General features: G+C 43.5%; 1 long non-coding RNA gene across 1 annotated transcript; it reads right to left on the bottom strand.

The window, feature by feature from the left end:
- Window positions 1-233: 233 nt before the first annotated feature.
- On the bottom strand, window positions 234-2,908 carry LOC117956706. Its single transcript, XR_004659345.1, has 3 exons — window positions 2,701-2,908; window positions 1,929-1,930; window positions 234-244 (listed from the first exon to the last, which is right to left on the bottom strand). It is a non-coding gene; the product is annotated as an uncharacterized LOC117956706 (long non-coding RNA).
- Between the last annotated feature and the right edge of the window lie 3,580 nt (window positions 2,909-6,488).

Raw genomic sequence — 6,488 nt, 5'->3', positions numbered from 1 at the left:
GTGTTCTCTAAGATGAGACAAAGCTATATTGAGATTGGAACTTCTGATTGAAAAATTAAACCTGGGTGGATCAAAACGGGACGAGAGAATAAACTGGGGCTGGGGGAGCACTAGGAGGAAGTGCCCCACACGCTGTATCTAAGGACAAAAAGCAGGTTCCTTTTGAATATAAAGTACGTTTGAAAGAGAGAGTCAATGAAACACTTCATTCTTAGGCAACGACTCAACACACTGAGTGGTTAGGCTGTCACAGCAATACTGCAGCAATCACTCAGACCTTCACACATTTTACTGTTAGGCTACTTATCATTGTAAAGAGAAGCCCCTCTGGGGTCAACAGCTCCGGCTCTCCTCTCTACCTCATGGATGTAAAGTAAGAACCGGATGCAGCGTCCGAGGCGGAGCCCCGTTCTTTCCTTTGGAAGATGCTCAGCAGTACATGATCGGCTCTGGAGACAAATGATTAAATCGTGCTGGTCTTCTAGACTTTCTAGATGAAGGGGCCACAGTCTGATAATAGAATGACTCATTTCACAGGGATTGTGATGCTCAAAAAATGATTTGCCACATAAGTCTACGAGTCAGAGGGCATTTTGTGACAGGCCACTATGTATAGTTTGCTTGAAAACCAGGAGCCCTACTTGGGGGCCTGCTCCACAACTAGTAAATCCACATGACTAATTCTTATGCAGTGATGCCTCAAGTGACCAGTACCAGGGTTAATACAAAATTACAGCACACTACAAAAAATACTTTTTACAACTTGTTTATTTACCGGTGAAAAACACATTGATGAAATGCATTATATTTATGCGTATGAGAAAAAAGTAATGGACCTTTTAAAAATATCTGATATTGTCCAATATCAAATTGCCCAATGTCAGAGGATGCCAAAATCATGTGTGTTTGAAAATCCCCTCAGACCCCAGAGGGTTAAGGTCTGACATCTGTCTCGACCCACATCTGACCCCAGTCAGTTCATATTCTGCAGCCGGGGATGCTTTTTATAGAGACCAAGGAAACACAGTTCACAGTTTTACAACCATAAACAGCTACCACTTTAGCTGTTATCAAGCTGTGACGATATCACTGACAATATCGCCCTAATGTGGGCCAAAAGTCACTGACATCCGGTGTGTATAAAACAAAACTAATTTCTTTAAAGATAGAGAAATATGTATTCTTTTCATTCCTCTGCGTTGTATGAAGGCAGGACCCCCCAGTTTCATGGTTTTAATTCTGGCAGGTTGTGCTCCTCGTCTAAGGTAGACTGGGTATGATCTGTAAAAGTCGTTCTGTTTGAGTAATGAAAACTAATCAAGGATTCAAAGCAGTACCTCCCTATTGATCCCTGGTGGTCCATACATTAGCAGAGTAACACATTCAGACCTGGGGCAGGGAGGGGATCTGCCTGCGATGCAAAGGTAATTGCTCAATTCCCACTGGCGCTGTGGTTTCACACGATGGATTAGGACAAAAACCAGGAGGAGATGGATGCAAAGGTCACCCACGAGGCCCCGATGAAGGTTTGAATTGTAGACAACAGGCCCAGTGTTACAGCTAACAAATATCTCCTCACGGTCCGCTAGCTAACAGTTCTGTGTTCGCCCTGGCCCTGGGCACCATAGAGAGGGGGGCCGAGGGGGTGGCGCGTTCACGACCCTGTCCCACCAACTTTACGACCCTGTCCCACTTTTTTCAAGTTGTGAATCCCTGTATCCCTTCAAAACCCCCTTAACAGCAACATGGGAAAAAGACATTTCAGTCATTCTTGTCTGACCCGTGTGTGTATGTGTGTGAGAATGTGTGTGTCAGGAACATTTTTATACTCACACACTTACAGATACTCTCTCATTTCAGTCCGTGCTATGGCTCCGTTGTGGTATTCAAATGTGAGGTTGATGCTCAGTGAGAAGGCCCTGAATAACATCTCCATCCAGAAGGAAAAAGGAGGTGAGTCCACAGCTCCCTCTCCAGTGATGGGCCGGTTCAGAACATAGTTCATCTTAGTAATTGCCTTTGTTTTGGCTGGTGTATAATTTTAACCATTAGTGAGGTGGCTGGAAGATTTCTTCAGGCTTCGGCACGCTCTTGCATTTTTCTATGTATTTGCAAACTTTGCCCCCCCCCCCCCCCACACACACACACACACACACACTTATCAAGCCAACAAAGTGGCTCAGACAGCACAGAGCAGGGGAAGTATAATGAGAAAGGCGGTGGTAGTGAAAGGTATGGTAAATCTGCCACATGCTAGCATTCTGATGTAGCACTAATCACAGGGCTGTGTTTGCTACACCTATCAACACTATTTCTCCACTATGGCAGACTCCACATTTAAGCAACAGCTAGTTAAGAGGCTTGATAGATGACTACACTCAAATCAATTTGCCATTAGAACCAATAGAGGGCTGGAAGATGCAACTGCCATGTCACCTCAATATTTGCATAGTCTGCATTAATGCATGTACATGTGCCAGGAAAAGGCCCCCTAACCCAGAATAGTTAGGTGGTGCCAGACCATACTCCAGCACTGAGACAACTCTGCGGAGATCCGGAGAGGTCTGGCAATGCTAGACTCTTATTGGTCACACGCTTAGAATGCAAGACTTTTAATGAATGACATTCATCTGGTTTAATTATAATCCAGGCATTGTCACTTATGATGGTGACCGGCCTCTGACGAGCTCTTCCCGCCACCATCTCCAGCCAGAGAGGACATGATTTCTTCAGCTTCTTCTTGTGTTGTCACCGGGGGGGAGGTGTGCTAACAGCCGATGAATCAATCCTGCTAATAACGTCATCGCTACACAATTTCTTAGTAAAAACCAAAATGAATTAAACTCCTGGCTATATGATGCTTACTGCAGAATGGAGTTCAAGGACTTTGCGTGCCGATTAATGGCCTCTGACGCAGATCTTCTCCAAAGCACTCGATGTAAGAGCACTAGACTTGGACCGTTTTTCTCATTTGCACTTGCAGTTTATTTGATTAAGGAGCCATTTGTTAGCACAATATTTTCATTAAGAAAGCTCGTTTTCTTTTGCCATGACTTGATTTGCATACAAGCATTCTGTATTCTGCTACTGAGAAATCTAGACCTTGTTATCCTGAGCAACCATCTTCATTCCCACTGGGTTCTCCATCTGCACAGTCATCTCTGTCTGAAATGGCTTTTATTTTTGCTTTGGCTCGATTCAACCTCTCGACAGACTGAGCTGAGCTAAAAGCTGTTGAAGGATGGGTGAGGAGTATTCCCAGCGTCAAAGCAGGGGATCAGGATGCACCAGTATGGTGCTCACAGCATCTTTCATTGGCTCAATTAATTTCAGCAGGTGGCGGGCTAAATGCACGCTTTGATACTTTCTAAGCATTTGCCCACTCTGTGCCATGTAGTCGTAATTATAGGGTTTTAGATTCTCTCAGTGGGATATATTGTGACTAAACATCAGAGTGAGCCTCCTGTGTATCCTGTGAATCAGGAGTCTTGATCCTAATGATGTCCTCAGACCTTGAGTGTCAGGACTGCAAAACAATAAGGCTGTGGTTCAATCCCTGCGGTACCACGTCGAACCAAAAACCCAAGCTGTGACCCAAACAGTTGATTGATGAGGGATGCAATACCATAGCAACAACCATTTAGTTCTCACACTTTTGTGCAACCTCCATCCATCCATCTTCATCCTCTTATCCGGTAACGGGTCGCGGGGGCAGCAGCTCCAGCAGGGGACCCCAAACTTCCCTTTCCCGAGCCACAGCAACCTAACATTGTTAAAACCTGTACTGTAGATAAAGATGGACAACGTGTCTCAACTTCCTTCCCCTGTATAAAATTGAAGCCAAAATATCCCGGTTATGGGCACTGCCATCTTGTCTTTTTTGAAGTTGAAGAATCATCATATACCAAGCAGTTGATGTAAAAACATGGATTCATTTATTCATTTGAAACTGTTCAGTAATCAGCACAGAACCATTCGCGTTTCAGAACCTTAAGAAATAGACAATGTTTTATCATCCACAATGATAAACACTTGTTTCTCTTTCCTTAGCTGATTGGTTCTTGCCATTACATGAATTCTACCAGTCGTCCAATAGGCTGTCAGCTGTGTATCAACCTGACTTCTGCACAACATAACTGATGGTCCCAACTCCATTAATAAGGAAGAAACTCCACTAATGAACCCTGACAAGGCCCACCTGGGGGGGGGACCATTTCAGGGACTACCTCATGAAGCTCATTGAGAGAACACCAAGGGTAGGCAGCACTCAAAAAAGCAAAGGGGGGGTTCTTTGAAGAAACTAGAATATAAGATATGTTTTCAGTTATTTCACACTTTTTTGTTAAGACCACAATTCCACGTGTTCATTCATAGTTCTGATGCCTTCAGTGATAATCTAATCTACAATGTAAAAAGTCATGAAAATAAAGAAAACACATTAAAGGAGAAGGGGGGTCCAAACCTTTGGCCTGTGCATTGGTCGCTGCTAAATAAACAACAAAATGAATAAATAGCTCAGTATCCAGGGTCAAGGCTGTGCTCCTTTCAGCAGCGAGACCTTGAAGTGGGCTCCACTTCCTCCCGGCCATCGGCAATCCCGCACGCTCCTTGAATAACACACATCACCACACAGCCTTGATCCTGGGCAAATCAAAAAGGGTTGTGCTGGATCAGGACCAAACAACATTCATCCAGAGGTGCTTCTCAGGGCTTGACGCATGTTTTTCAATCAGAAAAATATGAAATGCTGTAGAGGGCACAAAGGGTCAAACACGCTTTAGAAATGCAACAAAACATTTGGTGAAAAAGTTAACAAAAAGAGAAAAATCCACTCAGGGCCAGCCAAACCTTGTGCCTTGTGTACAGGAAATAGTTCACAGATTGAAAAATGAACAGCAGCAAAATCATGAAAGAAAATAAATGAAACACTGCTGAATGCATTGGAAATTATCAACCAGAGACGTGACTCATGGGACTAATCAGTCTGCGGGGACAGGGTCTGCTCGGTCTACTAGGTGGGAACTCTTTAGTGCTTTATACTCAGCAAAAAAAAGAAGCTTTTCTAAAAAATTCATTGGAGATTTGTTAAAAAAGGAAACTGATGGAGTGCTCTCTTTAAGTAAGGAGTGAGTCCTTACCCCAACTGAAGGAGTTCAAATACCTTGGGCTCTTGTTTGCAAGTAAGGGGACCATGGAGGGGGAGATTGGTCGCAGAATCAGAGCAGCGGGGGGGGTGTATTACATTAAATTTATCGCACCGTTGGGACGAAAAGGGAGCTAGAAGGCAAAGCTCTCAATCTACCGGTCAGTTCTGGTTCCTACCCTCATATGGTCATGAAGGCTGGGTCATGACCCAAAGAACCAGATCCAGGGTGCTGTAGGGTTAAGAGCCTTAACATTGTTGTAGTATCAACAGGTGTTAGTGCATTTAGCATTTACATAAACGTTTATCAGTCATCACTTGATTACACATTGTATTACCTTTGTGCACATTTAATAATATAACTCCTCCATCTCTGTTGTCAGAGATTTGGAGAGTTGGAATATAGTCTGCTGTGCATGTCATTGCTCCGCTGATATAGCGGATCTCAGACCGTCACACAGAGACCCATTTGGGTCTCTGGTCTCTGACAGAGTTCAGAGGAGGCTCTGAAAGCAGTAAGCACTAGTCAACCACAAGTGGCTCAACAGGTAGATCCATAGATGAACTCATCTTTCAAAAACACTCTTAAAGACCTTACACTACAGGAAAATCTCGCAGGATAAAAATCTAGGCTTTGCTGACTGTTGATGGGAGGGAGGAATTGGCCCAAAATCACCTTGATTCTTGTGTTGAGTGTCCCAGAGTTATTCCAGGGTAACCAGTCAAATCACACCTGTGTTGATATCTGGCCACATGCCAGATGGTTGGCTGTGAGATATGCAAATGAGCCATCACGACTAACATACCATTTACCTCCACTGTACTGGACTGGTGCCAGGGTAAGAGGAAGGGGAGACATATGTTTGGCTGTGCTCCTCCTTTAAGGAAAACATTTTCATTTAGACAGTTTGAGGATTGCATTAGATCAAACCAGCCCTTAATGGTCTTGGGGAAGGAAGTGAGTCATTGTAGCAGCAAACTAGAAACTGGATTCAAAAAAACGTTTTTATATTAATGGAAAGATGTTGCTCTGTTTCCATAATTCACCAAACACATTATTCTGTAAAAACAAGTGTCTCCATAATCAGTCACATATAGTGCCTCAAGAATTGGATATCACACCAATCCATGGTATTTAAAAGTACCCCAAAGATCTGGTAGAATTTAAAGGAATAAGCCAATATTTGTATAGGCGAGCAAAGTTTTTGTCACAGTGCATGCATTGTTTTGCTTAGCTTGCTTAGCTTAGCATAGTGAATGGAATCCTATGTTGCCGGTTAGCCTCTCATAAAAAAACAAAAACAGAATCTAATTACTGCTTTTGGCCTGCAAATTCACAATGAGT

This window comes from Etheostoma cragini, chromosome 14, assembly GCF_013103735.1.
Source record: "Etheostoma cragini isolate CJK2018 chromosome 14, CSU_Ecrag_1.0, whole genome shotgun sequence".
In the NCBI taxonomy this organism is placed as follows: Eukaryota; Metazoa; Chordata; class Actinopteri; order Perciformes; family Percidae; genus Etheostoma; species Etheostoma cragini.
The sequence above is the reverse complement of the archived record's forward strand: the minus strand, read 5'-3'. Positions and strand labels throughout refer to the sequence as shown.